Below are 26,284 nucleotides of genomic sequence, written 5' to 3'. Positions count from 1 at the left end.
CTAGTGGTATTCCATAAGAGAGCGATGAATTTCCTTTTCCTGGCAGATATCAACCAAAACAGCTCTTACTGAAGGGAGGGACTTGAGTCTAATTCCCATTGTCAGTTCCCAGATTTTATCTGGTTTGAACCTGTGTGGATCTCATGCATGCTGTCAGAGTCTCTGTGAGTTCATATGTGTATCTCTTTACAGGGGTTTCTGTCCTGCCTGGTTCTGCAGCCATTCAGCCCCCAAGAAATACACAGAGGTCTACATTAATTATAATCTGGTTGGCCTATTAGCTCAGGCTTGTTATTAATTAATTTTTACATCTTAAACCAGTCCATTATTCTTGTCTATGTTAGCCATGTGGCTTGGTACTTTTATCCATGAGGCATTTTCATATTGCTTTCTCTGTAGCTGGGTCACTACTTCAGACTGAGCTTTCCTCTCCCCAGAATTCCCCTGTTCTCCTTGCCCTGCCTCTGCTTACTGCCTGGTCTCCCCACCTATACTTTCTGCCTGGCTACTGGCCAATCATCATTTTATTAAATAAGTACACAAATCTCCCACAGCATGTATCCATTTTATTGTGTTTGGAACATGCTATTTCTTGGAGTCAACCACTATCTCTGGCTTTTACAATATTTCTGCCTCTTCCATATTGATTCATGGACCTGGAAGTGAGGAGTTTGAAGAAGACATGTAATTTAGGGCTGAATGTAGAAGGAGCTGCGGGCTGCTTCCCGCCACTGGGCTCCTGGCCACCAGCTAGCTTTATACCAGAAATAACAACACACAATCTGTATTCATATAAACACTACCTGGCCCATCATATCTAGCCTCTTCTTGGCTAACTCTCATATCCTGCTTAACCCATTTATAATAATCTGTGTAGCACCACGAGGTGGTGTCTTACCGGGAAAGATTGAGCATGTCTGACCTGCGTCCATCTTGGGCTGGAGCTTCATCGCATCTGACCTCACTTCCTTCTACCAAGCATCCTGTTCTGTCTACTCCACCCACCTAAGGGCTGGCCTATCAAATGGGCCAAGGCAGTTTCTTTATTAACCAATGAAATCAACACAAACAGATTGACAGATGACAATACTACATAAGCAGAAGTGCCAAAGTCTGTCACTTTCTACAGATTGTTCAGTGGTATATTCCCTTGTTAATTACTAAAGCAAGGAAAAGCTTATCTGATGAGGATTGAATGATGCACTTATATATAGGACTATATTGCTTTAGCAAAATAATAAGAATAGATTTCTCCTAGGGCTATAACATATCCAGTGTCAGGTTCTTGGTCAATTGAACAGTGCTAACCATTGGTTCCATTCATTGGATTGGGCCATACATTCAATTAAAAAGTGATTTGTTGTTCTGATTATAGGTTTGCTTCTCTTGCACCAGTGCAATGTGCAGGCAGATTTCTGTCATAGGTTTCAGGGTTTTTACCTAGGTGAACTGATAATTATTTTTTCCTCTAGTAGGATTCATGGACTTTCAAGCACCCTGAATGTTAGTCAGTAGGGTGAGATTTCTAATTAAGTACCACCAGCTTGACATCTCCATATTCAATGATATAATTAAGTTGCAAATCCCAAATCTTAACACAGTGATTGTGGGTAATTTTTTTTTGTTTTTATTGAGCTATACATATTTGTCTGTTCCTCTCCATTTCTCCCCTTTCCTTTTCTACCATGACTCCCATGTTCCCAATATACTTGGGGTATCTTGTCTTTTTCTCTGTTCTATGTAGATCCATGTATGTATCTCTTAAGGTCCTTGTTGTCTAGGTTTTCTGGGGTCGTAAATTATATGCTAGTTTTTCTTTGTTTTATGTTTTAATGCCACTTATGAGTAAGTATATATTATATTTGTTTTTCTGAGTTTGGGTTACCTCACTCAGTATGTTTTTCCCTAGATCTATTCATTTGCCTGCAAATTTCAAGATGTCATTATTTTTTATTGCTGTGTATTACTTCATTGTGTAAACATACCACATTTTCTTTATCCATTATTTGGTTAAGGGGCATCTAGGTTAGTTCCAGTTTCTGGTTATTACAAATAATGCTGCTATAAACAATGTTGAGTACCTGTCCTCGTGAGCACTCTTTGTGTATATACCAAAAAGTGATATTGCTGGGTCTTGAGGTAGATTGATTCTCAGTTTTCTGAGAAATGACCATACTGATATCCAAAGTAACTCTAGCAGTTTGCACTCCCACCAGCAATGGCAGAGTCTTCTCCTTACCCCACATCCTCTCCAGTGGAAGTTGTCATCAGTGTTTTTGATCTTGGTTATTCTAACAAGTATAAGATGAAATCTCAGAGTTGTTTTAATTCGCATTTCTCTGATGGCTAAGGATGTTGAGCATTTCCTTCAGTGTTTTTTAACTTTTTGAGATTTGTCTGTTGAGAGTTCTCTATTTAAGTTAATATCCCATTTTTTTAATGGATTACTTGTTCTTTTGATGTCACTCTCACCATTAGATAGGTCATCTAAACAAAAACAAAAACAGAGGAATACTGGATTTAAACACCACAAATCAAAGGGATCTAATAGACATCTACAGAGCATTCAACCCAAACACTAAAGAATATACTTTCTTCACAACAGGCCATGTAAGTTACTCCAAATCTTACCACACATTAAGAGAAAAGCAACAAATAGAGAAAATAGAGATAATATCCTGCAGGCCTACCATAGAACAAAGTTGGCCACTAATAAAACATAGAAAAATAGTAACTAAATAAACTCATAGAACATGAACAACCCACTACTGACAGAAAATAGGATCAATCTAGAAATCAGGAAGGAAATTAGAAACTCTTTATATTTGAATGTAAATGAAAACAGGATACCCAGTCTCCTGATACACAATGAAGGTAGTTCTAAGAAGCAGCTTTGTAGCACTGTTTACATAAAAAAAAAAACGGGGAAATCTCAAAAGTATCCTAATAAAACTTTAGAAATCTTTAGAAAAAAATAATACACCAAAATTTTATATGGGAATAAATAATCAAACTCAAGGCTGAAATCAATAAAATAGAAACAAACAAAAATTACAATCAATAAAACAAAGAGTTGGTTGTCTGACAAAATCAGCAAGATTAAAAGCTTTTAGCATAATTAACCAAAAATGTAGAGAAGATACAAACTGATAAAAGTAAAGAAAAAAAAAAGACGAAGACATTACTGCTGACACTGTGAAACTTCAGAGAATCTCTATTCTACAATACTGGAAAAATCTAAAACCTGGAAGAATTGCTCATCTATATGAGTACCAAAATTAAAGCAAGATGAAATAAGCAGAATAAACAAATCCATAATCCCTAGTAAAATAGAAGCAATAATTAAAACTTTCCCAGCCAAATGATGAAAAGCACAGGCCAAATGGATTTAGTGAAGAATTCCACCAGATCTTCAAGGAAGAACCAACATCAATAATCCTCAAGCTATTCCCCAAAATAGAAAATGAAGAAAGGAATATTTAACATGTCTTTGAATACACTCATTATCATCATAATGATTTATTTTATTTTTTAAATCAGAATAAAAGCTTATATGACTATAAAGATGTATATATGATTATGTCATCAGACATTTCTCTCCAGACAGCCTGTTCCCAAATACCCAGCAGTCCCTTCCCAAATAATTGACTCAGGGACTTAATATTAATTATAAATTATCAGCCAATAGCTCAGACTTATTACTAACTAGCTCTTACATTTTGATTTAACCCATATTCCTTATTTATGCTCTGCCACATGGCAGTACCTTTATTAGCATGGCATGTTAATTTCCTTCTCCCTTTGTGTATGGCTGGCATCTTCTAACTCCGCCCTTCTCCTTTCCATCATCCTCAGTTTGGTTTCCCCATCTATACTTCCCACTTGGCAACTGGCCAGTGTTTTATTAAATTAATTTAAGGTACAAATCTTTACAATTTATAAGAGAATTATTCCACAGCACTGGTACATATATGCATGCATATTACAAGTAAGTTATAGTATTTACTATTGTTATGATACATGAGATTTATGAGGGTTTTTCATATGAGTTAATTAATAATAATAATGCTATTCAAATATAAAATGGGAGTTGGACAACAAGTCTCACCTATAGCTGAAGTGTTATTGCCAATTCATAGCTGCTCAGAGAGGAAGCGTCAGTCATCTTTAAAGATGAGGACCCTGATAGGCCAACTACATTACAGTGGATAGTCACACACCCAAGAATATATAGGAAGCACATATAGGATATAGTAGTTTATTTTAAAGAAGATGAGAGGTTTGGGGGTAGGAGCATGGAGCTATACTTTGAATAAGTTGGAAGAGAAGGACACATTTGATCAAAACACATTTTATGAAATTCTCAAAGAAATAATTTAAAAATGGAAACAAGTCTCATTGATTTAATAGATACACATTTTGTAAGTCACAAGACCTATATGAGGATGCTCAGAAACAATAAAGTTCTCTATTTCAGTAATACGCAATACATGTTACTTGTTGTCCCACTGTGTCTTGAGACCCCCAGCTACTCCTTCAAAATGTGAGATCACACTGGTATATGTGGTTGGAACCTGCGCAGCTGCCCACTCTTTGTTTTTGATGTTTCTTGCCATCTCTCTCTTCTTGACAGGATATTTAAACATGGAAGGAAGCTTTTTCAAAAACCAAAAATGACTACATGTTACAGTTTTCTCCCTTCAACAGGTTTAAATGACATAATTATCATTTTCATGCACAGTTTTCCTCTCTTGATGTAATTTTTAATGAATCTATCTGACCACAAATAAAGCAATATCCATGACATCAATTCATGATTTCTAATATCAGTCATATTTATGAGACTGTAGATTTTAATTAAGATAATTTGGCACTGCAAAAAAGTTTTCTAAATACAAACTGGTCACCTATCATTATTTATTTACATGCAACTGAAGGTTTGTATATAGAATTTTGTAGTCAGGTCATATGCCTTTAAATAGAAAGGCAAAATAGAGAAATGGAACATTTTGTTGACAGGTAAATGCGAATCAATCTGGCTTCATTCAAAGGAAAATAATCAAGCTCTTTTCACATAATATAAAATGCAGAATGATTGCATGCCGGCAAGGAGGGGCCTTATCAGCATCCCTTCTCTGAGAATGATTGCTGCTCTAGCTGGAGGAGCATTTTCAGTGCTTATCTTGTGACTTCCCTGCAGACCTGGTGTTTGGTAGCAGTTGATTTTCAGTGGGTTTCTCTTCTTTCATTTCTCCCCTCCTTCCATGCAAATGAGTTTCTCCAAATCCACATCCAGCCATCATTCTCTTATCAGCTGTGGGAAAGGATAATTATTTCATTATTGGTTTTTGAGCAGTCTTTCATATTAAGTAGTGCATCTCTGGTTTCAGGCAGACATTTAATGGGCTCTCTATTTGTTTTATTTGTTTCATCACCTTAATCAAAGCCCCCTGAGACAGAGTACTTTGTAGTAACAAACAAGAATAAAAGGAAATTATGAATTGCTGCTTCCACAGAAAGTGCAGTATTCATTATGAATTCCTGATGGGATTGAAACTGGGTTGCTTTCAAACAGTATGAAAAACCTTTTAATAACTAAGATGCCTGTTTCTCTGGTCTCTTATTAGCTAAGCACCTAAGAATGATCCTTTGGGAACTTGGGGTTTGCTTCATTGTACGCTATGGTTAGGGCAGGATATTCCTTCAGCTCTTGGGTTTATCTTTTCATATGAGAATTTTCTTTTGCCTTCTCCAAACACTATTATTTTATCCCGAGTGTTTCCATCTTTATTCTATAAAAATAAATACTAACTTTCTGCTCTCCTTAGAAGACACTACCCTGGATTCCTGGAATTAGCAACTATTGAAAAGTGAGGGTGTCTTCTCACATATATCTCTAGGTGATTCAAGTACCCTAGCAGCCACAGTTCCCTGCTGCCCTTGCACTACTTGGGCCATGGTTTAATGTTTTCAGAAACAGTACTAAAATTGACTCAGCTTTTAAAATGGAAGTCAGCAATAATGGGACAACTATTCTTGTCGCTATTTGTTAGGCAAATGAAAATTTCTGTTGTCTGCCCCACAAAAAGAAAACATTTTTAGTATTCACCTGTGAGAGAGAACATGTCTCCTTTGTCTGTGCATCTGAATCGCTGTTCCCTAACACAATGTCCTCCATCCTCACGCACTTTGTTGAGAATGAGAGCCTTTCATTTTCCTGCTGCTAAAGAAAGTTCTAATGTGTCTATAAAATGCTTTCTTTAGCATTAATGTATTAATGGACATGCAGCTTGAATCCACATCTTTGCTATTTTGTTTAGTGAAAAAACAAACATGTACATTCAGGTGTCTTTGGACTGAAATAATTTCCTCTGGATATATATCCCGAAGCAGGTTCACTAGCTCATATGATAGATCTATTTTTAAATTTTGAAGGACCTTACATATTGTCTTCCACAGTGTCTGAATTGCTAATTTGTACAAACACCCAAACATATCTTCTATAGTGGTCAAATTACTAATTTGCATCAACTTCTTAATATGTCTTCTACATGGTAGAATTACTAACTTGTACAGACCTCCTAACAATGCATTTAATTCCTCATTTTCTTCAATATTTATTTTTATCATTTTGATAATCTTTCTAACTAGAGTAAGGTGATCATGTTATTTTTCTTTTTACAATTCTCAGGTGACTAAGAATAAATAGTGTGTTTCATAGATGTGATAAAGGGAATATATACTTTGATACCTGTATCTATTTTGGAGCTATTTATTATTTATTATAATAGAATTGTATTTATACAATATTTATCATATAAACACAGGCTGCTCTTTTTTTTCCCAAAAGTGCAGCCCAGAATAATCACACAAAAATTATATTAATTGCAATGCTGTTTGGCCAATAGCTTAGTTGTATTCCTAGCTAGGTCTTACATCTTAAATTAAACCATTTCTGTTAATCTGTGTATCACCACTAGGATGTGGCCTACCGGTAATTTTTTGATGTCCTTCTCTTCTGCTCTTTTGAAAGCTACATGGCATCCAACTGACTTTGCCTACTCTCATATATATATTTGGATTTCCTGCCTGGCTTTACTCTACCAAGCCATTGGCCAAAACAGCTTTACTCACTAGCCAATAAAAGCAACACATATACAGAACATTCTACATCAGTATTACCTGTAAATGATAGTGTAGGAAATTGAGATAGTATCAGTTTTCATTTAGAGAAGAGGAAGAAATGTTGATGAGAGGTAACATGGGGTCGGAAGTGCTAGGAATATTCTAGTTCTTGATATGGGTACTGGTTACCCTGCTATTGGCTCATGTAATTCCTAGTTTATATGTATTTCAATAAATGTATTGTCTCTTAGCAATTCATAACTGCCTTTTAATGTTACTTTTTAAAAGACTCGGGCATTAAGGAAGGCTTATTTTTACATAGTGTCATAGATATTATGAAAGCATTGCACTCTAGCAAGTTTCATTATTGTTGAAGATGTTTTATTCCTGTTTTGAATCTCATGATTAAAATGTTTTCATGTTAAACAAGGCTGTTGAAATATAGAGTAAGGTGCTATTTGTTGTCATTAAGATAACCAAGTTTTAAAAATCACTGTATCTATGTAATCAAAAAAAAGTCATTGTAAATAAAAAATGGCATTTCCATAAGATAGAAAAAGTGGTTTTTCAATCTTGTTAATCATTTCAAAGAACCAAATCTTGATTTCATTGATTTCTTTGAATGGTTATTTCCATTTCTATTTCATTAAGTTCTGCTCCGAAATTTATTGTCTCTTCCTGTCTACACTTTCTTGGTGTTATTTTTGATTTTCTGAGACCTTGAGGTTCAGTATTAAAATTATGAGATTTCTCCAGCTTTTGATGTAGGCTCTTAGTGTTGTAAACTTTCCTATTAAGACTTCCTTGCTTGTGTCCCACAGATTCCAGTATGTTAAGATTTAATTTTTGTTTGACTTTAGCAGATTCTTAAATTGTCCTCCTAATTTTTCTCTTGATCCAACCATCATTGAGCAATGTGTAACTTAGCTTCCATCAATTTGTGTACTTACTGATATTTCTATTGTTGCTCTATAGCTTTATTATTTTGTGGTCAGATAATATACATAATATTATTTCAGTACTTCTATATTTCTTGAAATATGCTTTGGGTCCTAATGTGTGGCCAGTTATGGGGAGACTTTTATGGATTTCTGAAAAGAATGTGTATTTTTTAGTGTTCATGTGGAATCTTCTGCACATAACTGTTTGGTCCATTGAATTCATAATGTCATTTAGATTGTGAATTTCTCCATTTAGCTTTTGCTTCTAGGTGATTTGTTTATTGTTGAGTGGAGTATTGAAGTAATCTGCTACTGTGTTGGGCGTCAATCCATGATTTTAGATCTAATCATGTTTCTGTTGTAAAACAGGGTTCCCTTGTGTTTAATGTGTAAAATGTTTAGAATTGTAATATCCTCTTGTCAGATTTTTTCTTTGATAGGTACACAACGTCTTTCCATATCTCTTTTGACTAGTTTCAGTTTGAAGTTTGTTTTGTGAGATGTTAGATCAACTATACCTGCTTGTTTCTTTGCTCAGTTTATTTGGCTACCTTTCCCTTCCTTTTAACTCTAAGGTGGTATCTATGGCTAATGATGCTTTTTGTAGGCAATTAAAAGATGGATTCTGTTTTCTCATTAAATATGCTAGTCTTTGTCTCTTTGTTTTGAAACTGAGATTGGTAATAACTTGAGAGTTATTAGTCAGTTATATTTATTAATTTCTCTTATTTTGGTGTAGTAATGCTTTCTTTGATATCAGGCTTCTAAAACTAGGTTTTTCACAGTGTTCCTTAGCATGAATATTTGGCTTGGTTGTTTGGATGTTTATTTAGTATTCTTCCAAACAAGTTATCAAGTAGCTGAATAATGGTTGCTGTTCAATCTTGGGGACACTTTAGTGTTTGAGACTATCTAAAGTGGTTGTAGCTCAGTGGCATTCTGGTTAAATTCCACATGGTTCAAGTGTTAGGAAGAGTGGTGGAAGATGCCTGCATGCCAGTAGCACCTAGAGTGGTGATCTGCCAAGTTATCTGAGTGGACTTACCTCAGGTACATGCGCTGCTCCATTCACAATAGTCAGAAACTACAAACAACCTAGACATCAACTAACTGATAAATGAATAATGAAAATGTATTACATTCACTGCCACATGTATTAATTAGATATTATTTATTAATATTTCATGTATTAAATATCATGGGATATTATGTAGTTATTAAGGAAAATGAAATTCACAGGTAATTCTGAGCGAGACAACAGACACAAGATCACCTGCTTTTCTCTCATTTCTAGATGTTAGCTTTCACTCTTCAGATACATGTATTCCATTTGGAATACCCAGAGGTCAGGGACTTGTTAGGGGCTATTGGAAGTTGGAGTTGTCAAGGGAGAAACAAAAAATAGGTGTAAAAGCATTGGAAGGGAACAATGGAACGAGAACCGGTAATTTGGGGTAGGAAATGGGAGAGCAATGTAGAAGACAGAATGTAAGGAGACATATCTAATAATGTTGTAAAAAATCAATACAGAAACTAACTACTCTAGAAGTTTCATAAACATATACTTAAACATTTATAAAATGAAGTTTAATGGGATTACTCTAAAATGGAGGTATAATACCCCAACCAGATATTCCATACTAGCAAGTAAAAATCCTAATTCCAGGAATGGGATTTCTCTTTTGAATTTGTTGGAAAAATGGGTTACATAAACCTAAGTAGTACAGGCTTTGCTAATATTTCTGGCTACGCTCTACAAGTTAATGATAAGGCCCTACTGCTGAAGACACACATACTTGAGAGTTCTAAAACATGAAGACATTAAACTGATACATAGAAGCTTCATCTCTATAGGCTCATAGTTCTTGAAGGTACTGTACATATCGTCAGAGGAGAAAATTAGGCTCCAATATTATCCATCTGTGAAGCTTATAAGCTACAAGAATGATACAAGACAGTCCCACTGGTGCAATAGTGGCATGATTATAATGGGGGAAACCAAACACTTTTTGACTACATCAGAGACCCAGACTGGTCAATCCACAGAGAAAAAAAAAAAGAGTGGATTTCAACTCTATGTCAGATATTCATGTCACTCTAATCTACACAAGGCTTAAAGATCTTTGCATAAGACAGTGTGGAAAGATTGTGAGAGGCACAGTTCATTGATAACATAAAATGAACAGTATTTACCAGACACATCAGGATTGTGACAACATGCTCAAGACCTTCACAACCTGCAACCAAATAACATTTCTGCCTAGAGAAGGGAAAGAAGACAGATAGCCTCAGCACTATCTGAGGAGTTTTTGACGTTCGAAAGCTGCTGAAAGAAAAAGGAACAGTTTTCTTTAATGGTGTGACTTTTTATAGGTTGACCACACACCAGAGAAGACCCCATCCAAAGAGTAGCTGAGCAACACAAAGTGGACCTGTTGGCAAAAGAAGAGAAAAATAAGAAGTAATGTTAGACTTAGATGGAACAGGATGGGAAGAGAAAGTAAATGGATGAGAAAGGATGCAGGGGATAACTGTGAAAATGCACTGTATGAAATTCTCAAAGAATTAATAAATATATTGTAAAAAAGAAGAGAAGAGAAAGGGAGGGAGGGAGAAAAAGACACATTCTGTGAAGTGGAGATTTAGCAATTTTTTAAGTTATTAACTTTAGGTTGTTCTTTCTCTTACTGGAATTTGTTCTATCTAATATTTAAGGTAATACAAGGATGTATGCAAATCTCTAAAACTGTGAAGACAATAACTGTGAAGAAATATGCTCAAGCAAATCTAAATAAAGAGAACTGAAAGCTTCCTAATGAAATGTCTTTACTGTATAATTTGAACTGCTCTCAAAGGTCATCGCTGCTTGTACTAATGTAAAATGCGCTTTAAAATCACATGCTGTTTTGATAATCAAAAAGGGTTTTGAGACTGAAATATGTCTGACAGTAGAAATAATTCTATGAAATATTTTCTATCATAAGAAGGAGAAGAATCATCGTACTATAGCACATAAAATAAATACCGTCATTTACATTCATCTACCTTTCTTCAGATGTGAAGTGATATAATTACTACATTTTATATAATAGTCATGATACACAAAGTTTTGATGTTCTAATAGAAGCGGTATTATATACAATAGATAAAACTATACTGACAAATGCAAAACATTTTACATATTAAAATATAAACCATAAATTAACTGACCTCATTTGAAAAAATTATAATGTTAATTTGGCACAAAATATATTAAATTAAACACCACTACACAGACACCCATTTTTCTTGGAGGCTAAGGGGAACTGAGTTTACAGACAGCATGTAGCAAACGCTTTATAACTTTCTATGTATATATTTGGATGCTATAAGCATTATCTGGCTTGATTTTACTTTTGCATGGGCAGGCTGCCATTGGATGTGACAGGTTTTTGCCTCATTCAGTTTCAGTTATAAGTCAGACCATTTCCATACAGCAGAGAAGCAAAGAACCTTTACTATTAAGGCATTCCTTGTTAAAGGTTTTCCTCTCTCACTGCATTGCTTTCTTAAGAACTGTAGGCTGCCTACTTGAGATAAATCACTGAAAAAACAGAAACAAAATCCGAATGACTGCCTCTTGGCGATGAGAATTTTTAATACCATATCTTTCTAAATGTTTAGAAAAATATATAAAATGTGGATTATTAATATGGCATCATTTTGTTCATAATGAGCAGCCAATTGGCCTAAACATTAAGCATGGATTTAGAGGGCTCAGGATTTTATTTTTCTGACTAGTGTGAAAACACCTTTGTCCCTTCTAGCTGACCAACTAGACACTGAATTGACTTTTGTACTCTGAAAAGAAGGGTAGTTCTTGAAATGGTGATCTCATAGACATGACCAGAATGACGACCAGAATAGTCAGATGACCAGGACAGTTGTCATGACAGTCAGGTGACAGAATCATGGTCTGGATATTCAAGTGACAGAAGAAATTGGTGAGGGCAGTCAGGTGACCACAATGATGATCAAGATGGTCAGGTTGCCAAAATAATAATTAGAACAATATGGAAGGATACAAAGTGAAGTTAGAAGGTTGAATAATTTTCTAATTATTCTCCACTGTAGTCAATACTTAAGAAATAGAACACAAGAAACAATTATTAATTTTGCCTCAAAGTTCATGGTACCTTGGCTCCATATTTCTGGGCATGTAGTATGACTGTACATTCTGATAGCAAGCTATGTGGCAGAACTAGTTCACTCATGGCCACCAGGAAGCGGACCAAAACTTCCCTACAATTTTGGATTTTGTTTTATTTTTATTATAATTATTATTATTACCTTCAAGACCCACCTATAGCATGGCAGTAACTTTATTTAGGATAGGTCTTCTCCCATTTATTAATTCTCCCTGAAAATGCACACATGCACTACACACATATCATGTACATACATTACACAGATATCACACAAACATCACACACACTCATCTCACACTAACACTATACACGCACTGTACACATCATGCATGCATATCATACCACACATGTACACACAGACACACACATAGGCAGCACCCCCACCACACACACACACACACACACACACACACACACACACACACAAAGATATGATTGGCAACTTTCCTGTCTTAAAATAACCACACTGGCCATCAGGATTGACCTTCAAAAATAAAATACCAAGTGATAAAATAACATTAGATAGGAAAGATAAGTCATGCTATTGACAACATGGGTGACCATAGTTTACACTCACTACATGTTTTATAAAGAATTAATGAGTTCATAAGAATATAGAAATAGTAATTACTCAAGTTTGATCATTACATATGTTACATGTATTGCAATAACACAGTATGCCATTAAATAGATGCTATCATGATGTGTCACCAAGAATCCAAGAATGGTTTAAGGTCATCTGAGGAGAAGAATTGTTTTCCTAAATGCCAATGGAAACCTGTAAGGAATGGCTCCACCTGGCAAACTTAATGTGAGTTGAAATGCCACTAAAGAGAGACATGTTTAACAAAGACAAGTTACATATTAAACTGATAGAAGTGCACTATATGTGGATTAAAGACCCCATGAACTCCAGCCTAAATCATCTACTCAAACCTATAAAACAGAGTCTGAGGGCTTGATCTGACTTATATATACCAAGTCAGAAGGATGTGGGCCCCAGGAAAATCAGAAGGATAGTTAAGGGTACAGGGTGCAGCTATCTGCTAAGAGGAGTTAGTATGTGTATTCAACAGCTTATAGGAGTAATTACAGCTGTCAATAATCATTGACCATTTCAAAAGTTTTGATAGAGAGAATTTTAATGTACCCAACAGACAGAAGAAAAATGAGTCTAAGGTGACAAATCTGACAACTACCTTTATCTAATCACTATGCATTTTATGGATGGATCAGAACAACACTCTGTGTAAGTACTGTCAATGAAACATACATGCATACATATAGCTTTGTTTAATAAAAACAAAAAAAAAAATCAGGTGCACATCTGGATTCCAAAGCCCCATCTTCATTTCTAAGAAAGGAAACAGGGAGAACTGATCAGCTCTTCTAGATTTTCCTCATTTACACGGGAATCAAAAGGGAAACATGTCTTCAAAATTATTTTACCGAACAAATCAACTTAAGCAGGAAGTCAAAGGCAATGTAGAAACCCCCAAGTTTGTCTTCCACCAAGGTCTTTCCAAATTGGCCTCAAACAGGTGGTTGCCTAAAAGTCAGTGGGTGGAGTGGTTTTTGACTGTAAGAGGAAGTAGGTGAAACAATGTCAGAAATAAATATGTGGCAACTTTGTGAGTGAGTGTTGATAATGTTAGTCAGATGTCTATTTTTATCGAAACTTCCAAAGCTATTTCATTGTAATATGTGAGGAGCAGAAGGTCTCGAGCTCTGTGATTGGTTATTGTTTTGAAAAGGGAAGAAAATTGCCTTTCATTTTCTCTCTGTTGGCACTAAATCTCCAGTAAAGGTTCGAAGGACATTTGGAATCACACGGCAGCCAGGAGCTTTTGAGGCTTCAGCTTCTCACTGTGACTGGCAATCCTGTCACCCTCTAGCACATTGCCTGCAAACAGGAGCCAGCTTTGAAAAACCTCATTTGAAGCTACCGCTTGCTCTGAGCTCCTTAGCAAAATCAGATTTTACCTTTAAGGCATTTAACCAGAGGTACCCTGATGGTCATGACAAAATAAACTCCTCCTGTCTTCAGTAGGGCTAATTAGTAATAGTAAAATATTACCTGTGAAAATTTCATGGCATATTCTAACATAAAAAATTCAAAAGTTATTGAAATGAGAGAGAGTATTGCAATATAATATTAATGCATCAAAGGGTCATTTATAACCTGGAAGACAAAAGTATTTACTGTAGTGAGTACTATAGGCTGAATTAAAACAGGGAGCACCAAACAAACCCATTAGGTCTAGCTAGGCTTAATTCTGTAATAAACACCATTGACTTAAGGAACAGAAAAGTAATCCTCATTTGCATAAGACCTCATAGTAGGAATGAGGGTAACCTGAAAACCATCCACTTCATCTCTTTGACTTTCTCTCCTCTAAGATCTCAGAAAGCTGATACATGGATGGGGGTCATAGAAAGATGGGTGATACCTGGGGTGCTTACAAGAGTACACCTCACTCTTAAGAGCACAACCACATAGTGGCACCTTTCTACAGCAAGTGGAAAAGGGGAAGCTATCTGACAGAGAGCCAGCCAGCTCTATGGCACATAAAAGCGTGTGGGTGACATGGAATCACACAGAACTCTTGGAGCCTGAGTCTCCCGGTGAAAACATGGAGAAGAGAAGACAGAATGTGTCATGAAAGCTCTCTGTATAAGAGGACAACTACCTGGGAACTGCTGCGGAAACAGATGTTGAACATCTTAAAAGGGTGGAGAAGAAGGTTCTTAGAGAGAGAAGGAAGCCCTTTGAAAACAACATTAACAAGAGTGAATAGATAAGAGTTGAAGTCTAGTTAAAGATTCTGCTGGGGAATTAAGATAGTGACTTTTCTTGCGACTCAAAGGTACAGCTCTTTAAAAATTAATGAGAGAGTTTTATACAGATGGAATGCTGCGAGATGTGGAATTTTTCCTTGCTGTTTAGCCATGGCAATTAAGAAAGACAATGATTTGCTTCAGGTTTTTGCAAATGATTACTTAACATTGGGGTACATGTTCTATTAAAAACCAAAAGATGGGTATTTAGAAAGGCAGGTAATGTTACAAAGCAACAAACCAGGGTATTTAGTGGACTTGATAAAATAAATGTGACAAGAAAACCATGTAGCCCTTTTATGCTGAACATAATTATCTCAATTTAACATTTTGGTTGTGAGCCGAGCCTTTAATGACTGAGTCATCTCTCCAGCCCTCAATTCAACATTTTAAGAAGAGCCAATTTCATTACATTCTAACCTATGGACAGAGTCATAGAATATTTCCATGTTTTAAATGTTCACTATTTCTTTTGAAAATTGTGTTTTATAAAATTGCTGTCAACTTATTAACTATCTTGCTTTGACAGTTCTGTCTTAATCCTCTCTCAAAAGAAGACACAGATGTGTTTTAAAAGTGACTTAATGCTAAGAGTTTTAACATTGGTTGTTTTCTATATTTCCCACTAGGTTTTGAATAATCTGAGGCCAGGAACTGTTTCTGAAACGACCTACAGGGCCCGTACATGGTGAGTCCACAGAGCATTTTAATCTGTTTTTTTTTTCATTTCCTGGACTTGATAAAATAATGTTGAAAAAATGCATGTGGCCACTGTCTGTTTAAGATGATGGTCTCAGATAAACATTTTTAAAAAGTCAATTTCACTACTTCGTAGCTTATGAATAAAACCACAGATTTCCATATTATTTTAATTGTTTACTAAATCCATAATACAGTACTTCATAACTAGCTGACACTCAAAACCTGCTCTTTAGAATTCAGAAATAAAGACAAAATGCTAGTAGTTTATCCACTTCAATTGACATATACATAAAATATAATAAGATTTATTCTTCAATGTAGATTTTTGTAAATAATCTTATCACATATACCAAACATTTAGGTAATGATCTGTTAATCAAAATTTTGGTTTTCAGTTCTGCATCATGGGCAACATTAGGCGCAATTGTGGAAGAACTCTAACGCTGAGTTAAACTTTTGAATCAGTGGCAGATGTCTATAGATTTAAATCTTAACTGCATTTATTAGCTGCTGACATGAAATTATGGGCCCTTGGCAGTAATCTCGCCTACATAGTTTATTTTGGTTCTTGTGAAAGCCAAGAAACTATTTATTTTTAATAAGGGAATAAAGTGTGAAAACAGATTATCAAATAAATTAGCAATTTTTAAAAGTCTAATCTCTCCTAAATAATAACAAGTTTATGATGTGATGTGTTGGGTTCTCATTCCTCAATGACAATCTATACTCTTAATGCATAACAGTCAAACCTTACATATCCTTTCCTTTATGTAAAGATATCATTTGTTACAATATCTTCTATTCAAATATCCATCATTTCTTCTTATTTTAACCTTTACAACCTAATAGAATGCTTCCAGTCTAAAAGAAAAACAGATAATTCTTTGAAACAACTTCCAGGTTTTTTTTATTTTTTGGTCTTTCAGATGAGCATTTAAATATTACCGTCAAGTGATAAACAGGTAATAATTCCAAAATAATCTCAAGGTATTGAATTACTAATTCTGCAAACACTTTCTAAACTTGATCAAGCTTTGAAGTTCATAAAACTCTACATATTTGCCTTAAGAGAAATCATATCACTGTATTATTGTTTGTCTCATTTTCTGGATTCATGTTTCTTATAAATTTAGAAAAAGGCAATATCTGCAAAACAAAAGGTAGGCAAAGGTCCTTCATATACCAAGGTACTATGGAAGTCAGGCAAGATAAAAATTAAACAAGAGTGAAATGATACATTTATCTCAGGCCTTCAGCCTATTTCTTCCTTGGTCCTCCTCATTTCACTTACATGGATTAAGATTCAACTCAACCCCCACACAGCATTATCTGGATACCCTGAGGAATTCTGAGTCTTTCTTCATGGTTCTCTTATGTTACTATCAGAATCATGAGCCATATGCATAGAAAGCATTTCAATTTTCTGAGTGCATTATGCTCCAGAAATCATTGAAAAAATAAGTAAACAAACACATGCAAAAACAAACAACAGTACTAAAAAACTCAACCAGTTATTAAATAGTTGTTGAGAGGCCAGAGCACACATTCCCATAAAACTAATCTTTCAAGTGATGTTCTTATTTTCTTTCTGAATGGTTTTCTAAATAACCCAAGGCTTTTAAAAATCATTTGAAATATACTTTCTGCTTTGAAATTTATATTCTGAAGGGTATACTTCATAAATCTAAACCAAGACTTGCTTGACTTCTCCTCCACCTATAGCCTTATAGCACAAGTGTGTGCTTGACAATGGCCTTCTATGAGGTAAAGACAGTGACAGTACCTACCTCTGTGACTCTGGGGAAGATTTAATGAGCCATGTGTAAAAAATGTTGCGGAACACTTGCTGTCCAGTAAGATGTATGCTGTTCTTCTGTAGGGTAATGTCGTTTTCACTACAACCTAGAGTACCAGGAAACCAGCTGCCCATTATAAATACATTTAAAAGTGAAAATAAACAACACATCTTACTGTATCTGAATATGGAATGGGCACTTAAGGCATAGAATATCAACTACCTAAGGCAAACAGAAAATGACTAGTTGTTCAGTTTGATCATTTTCTTCCGTCTACCTGATTTTCCAAGATGAATAAAAACAAAATAATGAAATAATATTCTTTTTTAAATTTTTATTTTATTTAATTAGCATTATTATTTTTATCTATTTTACCTACCAGCTACAGTTTCTCCCCATCCTCTTCTCCCATTTCTTCCTCCCACTTTCTATCTAACCCCTTCCCTATATACTCCTGTCCCTTTTCAGAATTTGGCAGGCCTCCTATGGACTTGAACAAAGCATGGCACCTCAAGTTATTGGCAGGACCAAGCTCTTCCCCCTGCATCAAGGCTGAGTGAAGTAATCTAGCACAGGGAACAAGTTCCCAAAAGTCAACTAAGCTCCAAGGACAGGTCCTGATCTCGCTGTTAGGAGCCTCACATACAGACCAAGCTATACAACTGTCATACACATACAGAGAAGCTAGGTTGGTCCCATGCAGGATCCCTAACTTGTTCAGTCTATGAGCTCCCAGGAGCTCAGGTCAGATGTCTTTGTGGGTCCCCCCAACCACCATCATGACCTTAACACCCCCCACACCATGTCTCATACAATCCCTTCTAACTTTCTTCATCAGGACTCCAGGAGCTTGACCCAGTGCTTGACTGTGGATCTCTGCATCTGCTTTCATCAGTTCCTGGATACAGGCTCTCTGATGACAAGTAGGATAGTAACCAATCTGGTTATAATAGACGGCCAGTTCAGACACCCTCTCCACTATTGCTAGGGGTCTTAGCTAGTGTTATCCTTATGAATTTCTGGAGTTTTCTCTTGTACCAGGTTTCTCCCTAACCTCAAAATGGCTCCCCCATTAAGATGTCTCTTTAGTTAATATTCACCTACAACCTACTCCCAACTTGCGTCCCACACCCAGACTGCCCAACTTGCTCCCTCAAGTTACAAATCTCTTATCCCCAATTTGTCCAGGAGATCTCTTCTGTTTTCCAGGGAAATCCATGTGTTCCTCCTTGGGCCCTCCTTGTTATCTAGCCTCTCTGGGTCTTTGGATTGTAGTCTAGTTATTTCTTGCTTTACATCTAATATTCAATCATGAGTGAATACATATGGTATTTCTGGGCCTGAGTTACCTCACTCAGGTTGATTTTTTTCTGGGTCTATTCATTTGCCTACACATTTCATGATGTTATTGTTTTTTCCTACTGAGTAATACTCCATTGTGTAAATGTACCACATTTTCCTTATCAGTTCTTCAGTTGAGGGGCTTCTAGATTATTTTAAGGTTCTGACTATTATGAATAATGCTAGTATGAACATAGTTGAGAGAGTGTCTTTGTGATATGATTGTGCAAGCATCTTTTGGTATAGTTGGATCTTTAGGTGGATTGATTCTCAATTTTCTGAGAAATGGTCATATTGATTTCCAAAGTGGCTGTACAAGTTTGTAGTTCCATCAGTATTGGAGGAGTATTCCCCTTACTTTACATCCTCTCAATCAAAGGTGTTATCAGTGTTTTTGATCCTGTCTCTGAGTCAGTTTGATTTGTATTTCCCTGATGACTAAGGATGTTGCACAAATGCCAATTAGTATATTTTACCCATTTGAAATTCTTTTCTTGAGAATTTTATTTAGATCTGTAACCCATTATTTAATTGGATTATTTGGTAGTTTGATTTCCAGTTTCTTGAGTTCTTCATATATTTTGGAGATCATCCCTCTGTCAGATGGTAGTTAGTAAAGATCTTATCTCATTCTGAAGGCTACTGTTTTGTCTTATTGCCAGTGTCCTTTGCCTTACAAAAGATCTTCGGTTTCAGAAGGTCCCATTTATCAATTGTTGATCTCAGTGTCTGTGCTACTGATGTTATAGTCTCAAAGTAGTTCTCTGTGCCAATAAATTCAAGGCTGCTTCCCACTTTTTCTTCTGTCAGGTTTATTATAACTCAATTTATGTTAAGGACTTTGACCCAGTTGGACTTGAGATTTGTGCAGGGTAATAAATATAGATCTATTTGCATTCTTCAAATGATGACTTCCAGTTATGGCAGCACCATTTGCTGAAGATTCTTTCTGTTTCCATCGTATAATTTTGGTTTCTTTGTCAAAAATCAGGTGTTCATAGATGTATGGTCTTATTTCAGAGTCATTGATTCAATTCCATTGATCCACGTGCCTGTTTGTATGACAGTACCAACCTGTTTTTATTACAATAGCTCTATAGTAGAGCTTGAAGTCAGGGATGGTGATACCTCCAGAAGTTCCTTTATTGTACAAGATTGTTTTGGATATTATAGGTCTTCTTATTTTTCACATGAAGTTGAGTTAAAGTGGCCTTCTCATCACCAAGTAAAGAAAGAAAGTACAGCAAAACTGAAAGCAATTACTATTGACAGCAAACTGATGCCTTAAGAAGAGCCACACACAATCAAATGTCCTTACATTTATATTTATACCTTCTTGTAACAGACAAAGAAAGTAGTAATAAAGGAAACAGAGGTCTTTCACAACTGAAGAATTAGAGTATGTATTCCAGTCCAAACTCTAACCCTTCCATTTTACCAAAAACATGAGCTTTGAAACAGCCCCAAGAGTCATGTTCTAATATTCATTTTTATACGACAATGTCCTTCTTGTGATTGTTCTAACACTTGTCATATCTGTCAAACACTTTGTAATCCTGTCTTCTTCATACTGTCCACAAAAATAGCAAGACATGCTGGCAAAGATTCACATGAAACTAATACTTTCATATCTAAAGCAATCTGTTTATAAAGTATTTTCAGTGTGTTCTCTTCTATGTGTCTGATATCATAATGTCACTACCTAGTGTTGTATTGAATTAGACATTGTCCTTTTCCTTTGCAGTGTATGACAGTTTCACATCAGTCTTAAATGTAGACAATGCAGGCATTTAATTGTAATATATTATAAAAATCTTTCAGTTCTTACTCTTGCCATAAAAGTTACAGCTGCTTTGTTTACTTATATACTTAACACTTAAATGAACATGCTTTGTTTTTATTTATGTGTATGTGTGCACATGGATGCATATATCACATGTGTATTGGTAACATAGAAGACTAGAAGAGGACATTGGCTATCCTGAAGACAGTTACAAGTGATTGTAAGTCTCCAAATGTTGAGTGCTGAGAAGCCAATTTGGGTCCTCTGGAAGAGTAGCAAAGTACTCCTAACTGCTGAGTCATCTCTCTAGTGCCATTAAGCTTTATTTTTAATATGTGTCTTTTTTAAAAAAAGACTTGTTTATTTATTATGTATATAGTATTCTGCCTACATTCATGCTTGCAGGCCAGAAGAGGGCACTAGATCTCATTACAGATGGTTGTAAGCCACCATGTGGTTGCTGGGAATTGAACTCAGGACCCTTGGGCGAGCAGGCATTGCTCTTAAGCACTGAGCCATCTCTCCAGCCCCTTAATATGTGTCTTATGTCTGAAGCTCATTGTACACAAAATGCATTTTCTCTTCACAGCACATGTCTGAAGTTTACAATTTAATTGTCTCAATGTTAAAATGAAGGACTTGAGAAGTAAGAAAAACTCAATATCTCACTCAGTGCATCATATGACAGTATCTAGATTCAAACCCATGTTAAAATCCAGAGGGACCAACATAAATTTTATGTTAAGATGACTTTCAACTGCATTGAATTAACTAGTTTACAGATAGATGTTCACAACATGTTGTTGTAGGGCCACTGGCCAATTTTATTTAATTTGTTTAAATGAACTTTTATCTCCATGTAGATGTCAGTGTCAGTTTTGATAATGTGATCAAGTTCATGCTGGCCAGACACTGTCACTAAGTCCAATTTGGAAATGCACAACACTGAGAAGGAAAAATGACAACACTGCAGGTTCTGTGGCCAAATGCTCAGCTCATTTGAACAAACAATCTAATTTGTTATAACAGCCCTTTACTGTAGATAACAAGATGCACAATTTGATATCGTCAGTGTCTATAAAATTTTTACACACATAGCAACATGCTTCTGTAATTTTAGTGATATCTTAGAAATTCTATCAACTAAGAACACCAGAAATACTAAGGTTGTTTTGTGTATTTTTCAGGCTTGTTCATAAAGTTTTGATTATTTCTACTGGAAACCAAATCCAAATTGACTAAGACTTCTTATTATATGAGTCTGATTTCTATTATTTTTACTAAATAAATAATTCTCATTAAATGTAGCAAGGACACACATTCAAGTCTCTCTAGAGATCTCGGTTTGCAGTGCTAATTTTACAATCTAAAGTAAAGGATAAGTTAATTTAATTAAGAGAAGGTTAATTGAGGATGCAGACTATTGTCGTCAGAAGAAGAAATATCAGTGGGATGTTCTTTGAACACTTCTGCTTGAGAGAGTTGCATTTGTTCATTCAAGGATAAGAACAAAAATTTTTGCACTAATTGCATGTAATTTAAAGAAAAACACTAAAATTAATTACTAGAAAATTGTTGTACAGTCAGAATATGTATAATCTAATAGTTGCTCTAGAGGCCAGGTTAGACAACTTTCTGCTGTAACACGATTCTTCAAATAATAGATTGAAAGAGACACAGGCATTGTTTGGCATATAGTCTTGGTGGTTATAGTCTATAGAGGCTTAATCTATAACTTTGTACCTAGGATAGCAATGGAAATCAAAGCAAGAAAGTAGAGAAATCTAGGGTTACATCATCACCTTTAAAAGGATTGCATTTCTGCAATGACCTAACTTTCTTCCAGGAGACCCCACTCTCAAAGATTCCAAAACAGTCATAAAGCAGCACAATCTGGTGATCAGGTTTATCATGCAGATCTTTGGAGTATATAAACTTCAGAGGGGTCCTACTTGTATCATCATCTCAGCTCTAAAAATTCATAATTAAGAATCATATGGGTTAATTGTGTGTGTGTGTTTGTGTGTGTGTGTGCCAAATTATCTATTTTACTCATATGTACTTGTGTTTAGTACTGATCACTTGGGCTTGGTTAACCAATTAGTGGGCTGTTCCCTGAAGAAAACTGGCGCCCACTCTCTCAGTTCAATATCTAGGGGATGGATATTGCAAAATTTCCCTCATCCATGCTGGAAAGTCACCTGGTATTGTCACTACTGAGGTCTTATTGTTGAGGTTTGATAAGTGCAACTTCGCTGTCATGTCTAGAAGACACTTTCTCACAGTAGATGTCTTGGTCTTCTGCCTCTCACTCTCTTTCTGCCCTCTGTTCTGTTCCTGAGTCTTAGTTATAGGTAGTACAGTTCACATACCCATGTTCCATCCTTTACTGGGTAATATACTGTGAGAAAAATAAAATAAAAATTTGTGAATCAGTCTAAATTTGCTTAATTTGTATATTTTGGTGCCTGGTTCCTGGATATTTGCATCTAAATATAGGGAAATGGAGATTCATGCATGAAAGATAACCTAGAAGTTAAATTCAAAAATTGTATATTAAAAGATATGTGCCTATGATTTCACAATTGTGAGGTGATGGCAAGATGGCCTATATGATAAGTTTAAGACTAGCTTGCAAATACAGCTAGAACATATTGCAATGTGTGCCCGCATTTGATCTCTCTCTTTCCTTCTCCTTCTCCCTCTCTCTCTCCCTCCCCCCTTCTCTCAGTATGTGTATGTGTGTGAGTGATTAGTTGTGAATCTGTGACCTATAAATTTAAGAAGTTAAGATATGCCCATTGCTTATTATTATTTTGAACCTTTAAACATTAGTTTGTGTAGCATCTAACATGTGTCTTACAGTGCTCTGTATAGTGAACAAAGGTGTGCATTGGATGGGTTGTGCTGGGCATAGAATATACTTGCCATATTAGGAAGAAAATATAAGAAAGACATAATAAAATAGGGTCATACATTCTTATAGTTGACATTACTGTTTATTATCCCACATGTTTAAGAATTGTTGAAACTACCTTTTGTACAATTAGCAACCATGACCTATATCATCACCACATAGTATGTTAGCAAAGATTTAGGGGTTAGATTTTCCTGTTGTGATTATGATACCATTACAGATAATATTTCACAATTGTTTGGCTTATTTTGCCTAGTTTAACAAAGATATTTATTACCTGAGAATTGCTTATAAACAACAGGAATTTAGATCTCACAGTTTAGGAAGTTGGAAGTCCAATGTCAAGGCCATGCCAAGCTGGGTGACAACTTCCTTAACAGCTCTGTGGTCTTCTCTCATGAGAACACTATCGTTCAAGAGGACTCCATGCTCAAGATATAAACATCTTCAATGACGCTCACTTTTTTCCTTCTTTTACCACATTGGAAATGAAATTTTACTTTTATTTTTTTTTGTTTTGTTTTTCAAGACAGGGTTTCTCTGTAGCTTTGGAGCCTATCCTGGCACTAGCTCTTGTATACCAGGCTGGCCTTGAATTCCCAGAGATCCGCCTGCCTCTGCCTCCGGAGTGCTGTTATTAAAGGCGTGTGCCACTACCGCCCGGCAGAAATAAAATTTTAAAATATTAGTTTTAAGCTATGAATTTTGAGAGATGCAAATACTTATGCTGTAGCAACATTGAGTACCGAACGCAGACAGTGAAGACAAATCAGTGGTGATGGCAGAAGTTGAAGTAAAAAATATTTAACAGCTAGGAATAGTTAGTTCATCAGAACTGAATGGAAGTTCATCCAACCTGAACAATAATAGACTTGAACACTAATATGTAAACATGAACAAGGAAATTTAAGATACAAGAGTACTAAAAATGAAGATTTGAATGCAGTGATCTTTCACAGGGGGTTGTAAACAAAGACTAGCTTGACAAGACATGCCTGTTAAGACATGTATGTTTAGGCGTCAGTAGGGAGACTGGCACTGAACTATGGAAAAGCTGCCTGAGAGTACGGATCAAGCAGATGTGGGAAATGAGAGGGAGGTATTAAGAGTAATGTATAAAGAAATAATAAAATGGTATCTATAGTCAGAGTCTAAGGGGCATAAAGAGAAAAATGTGACATTATTTATCAGCACAGACATCAAATAAACAAGCACATATAAATAGTTTAAAGACTGTGAAGGTAGCTACACAATGAGGGTTCATCTACTCTGAGGAGCAAGAGATCATTTCTTCAGGAATAAAAATGGTGTCTGAATACAGAGAATTGATCTAGCATTTTCAGATGAGGAGAGGAATTGACTGATAAGGGGAAAATCTATACTTAGTCATGTACATTTAATTTACTAACAACTCATTGATAATATTACTTTTTTTTCTTTCTGTGATTATGATTACAATTTCCCCTTCCCTTTATCCTCTGCAAACATTCCCATATGCCCCTCTCTGATATCTTTCAAACCCATGGCCTCTTTTTCCATTAATTGTTAGAGCCATATTTTTATGTGTATATACACATATATAGTCCTAAATATAATCTTCTCCTTCTGGATAAGATTACTTGTGTGTATATTTTCAGGGCTGAGAGTTTGGAACTGGACAACTCATTGTCAGGCTCTTCTCTGGAGAAGGCCAACTCTCCCACTCTCTTTCTTCAGTTTCTTATAATTCTGATAGGGTTGAGGCCTCGTCAACTTTTCTCCACCCATTTTAACATGTTCATTGGTGCTGCTCATGCTCATCTGGGCAGTCATGTTGCTAAGACTGTAGGGCTGTAGGTTCTGACATTACTAGCAGACATAATCTTACAAAAAACTTCCTGTACCTTGCTATTTATCTCCCTTTTGCCTCTCAAATCTCCTCTCCCGGCCATTGCTTTCTATTACGTTCCTAGATTCTATAGTTATAATCTATGCACCCACATCTGAAAACTTAGGAACTTCCAATGAGAGAGCATGTGATATTTGTGTTTCTGGGTCTGGGTTCCCTGACTTCATATGATGTCTTCTTGTTCCACCCATGTACTATAAATTTCAAGATGTCCTTTTTTGTTAGAGCTATATTATTTTGCAGTGTATATGTAGTACATTTTCATTATCCATTTATAAAGAATTGTTCTATTTCCCAGTATGTGTTCTAGTTTGGAAAAGCTTCCATGAGCTGCTGAATACAATGTGTATTCTTTGCTGTTGGGGTGAAATATTCCATACATAACTGTTAAGTCAATTTGATGCATGATGTCAATTAATTTTGAGGTATCTCTATTTTTTATTCATAAAAACAAGTCTATTGGAGAAATCAGGATATTAAAGCCACCTACTTTTAATAGAGTGATATTAGTCTGTGTCATTAATTCCAGTAGAAGTATGAAAATTAAATGCCTAGCAGTTTGGTACATATATGTTTAGAATAATGTCTTCTTGGTTGATGTTTCTTTGATGGGAATGAAGTGTCTTCTTTATTTCTTCTGATTAATTATAATTCAAAGTCTATTTGTCAGATATTAGGATAATAATGCCTGGAGTACTTTTGTCTGTCCTTTTACTCTAAGGTGGTGCTTATTTTTAAACCCAAAATGTGATTTTTTTTTTTTTTT

At 35.5% G+C, this 26,284-nt stretch overlaps 1 long non-coding RNA gene across 1 annotated transcript in view; it reads left to right on the top strand.

Moving 5' to 3' along the window:
• LOC113456633 overlaps positions 1-26,284 on the top strand; it is a 999,422-nt gene that overhangs the window by 520,367 nt on the left and 452,771 nt on the right. Inside the window, exon 4 of the long non-coding RNA XR_003377390.1 lies at positions 15,721-15,779. This is a non-coding gene — a long non-coding RNA (uncharacterized LOC113456633). The remainder of the gene's footprint in view (positions 1-15,720; positions 15,780-26,284) is intronic.

This window comes from Microtus ochrogaster, chromosome 10, assembly GCF_000317375.1.
Source record: "Microtus ochrogaster isolate Prairie Vole_2 chromosome 10, MicOch1.0, whole genome shotgun sequence".
Taxonomy (NCBI): Eukaryota; Metazoa; Chordata; class Mammalia; order Rodentia; family Cricetidae; genus Microtus; species Microtus ochrogaster.
This window is presented reverse-complemented; position numbering and strand designations above follow the sequence as displayed.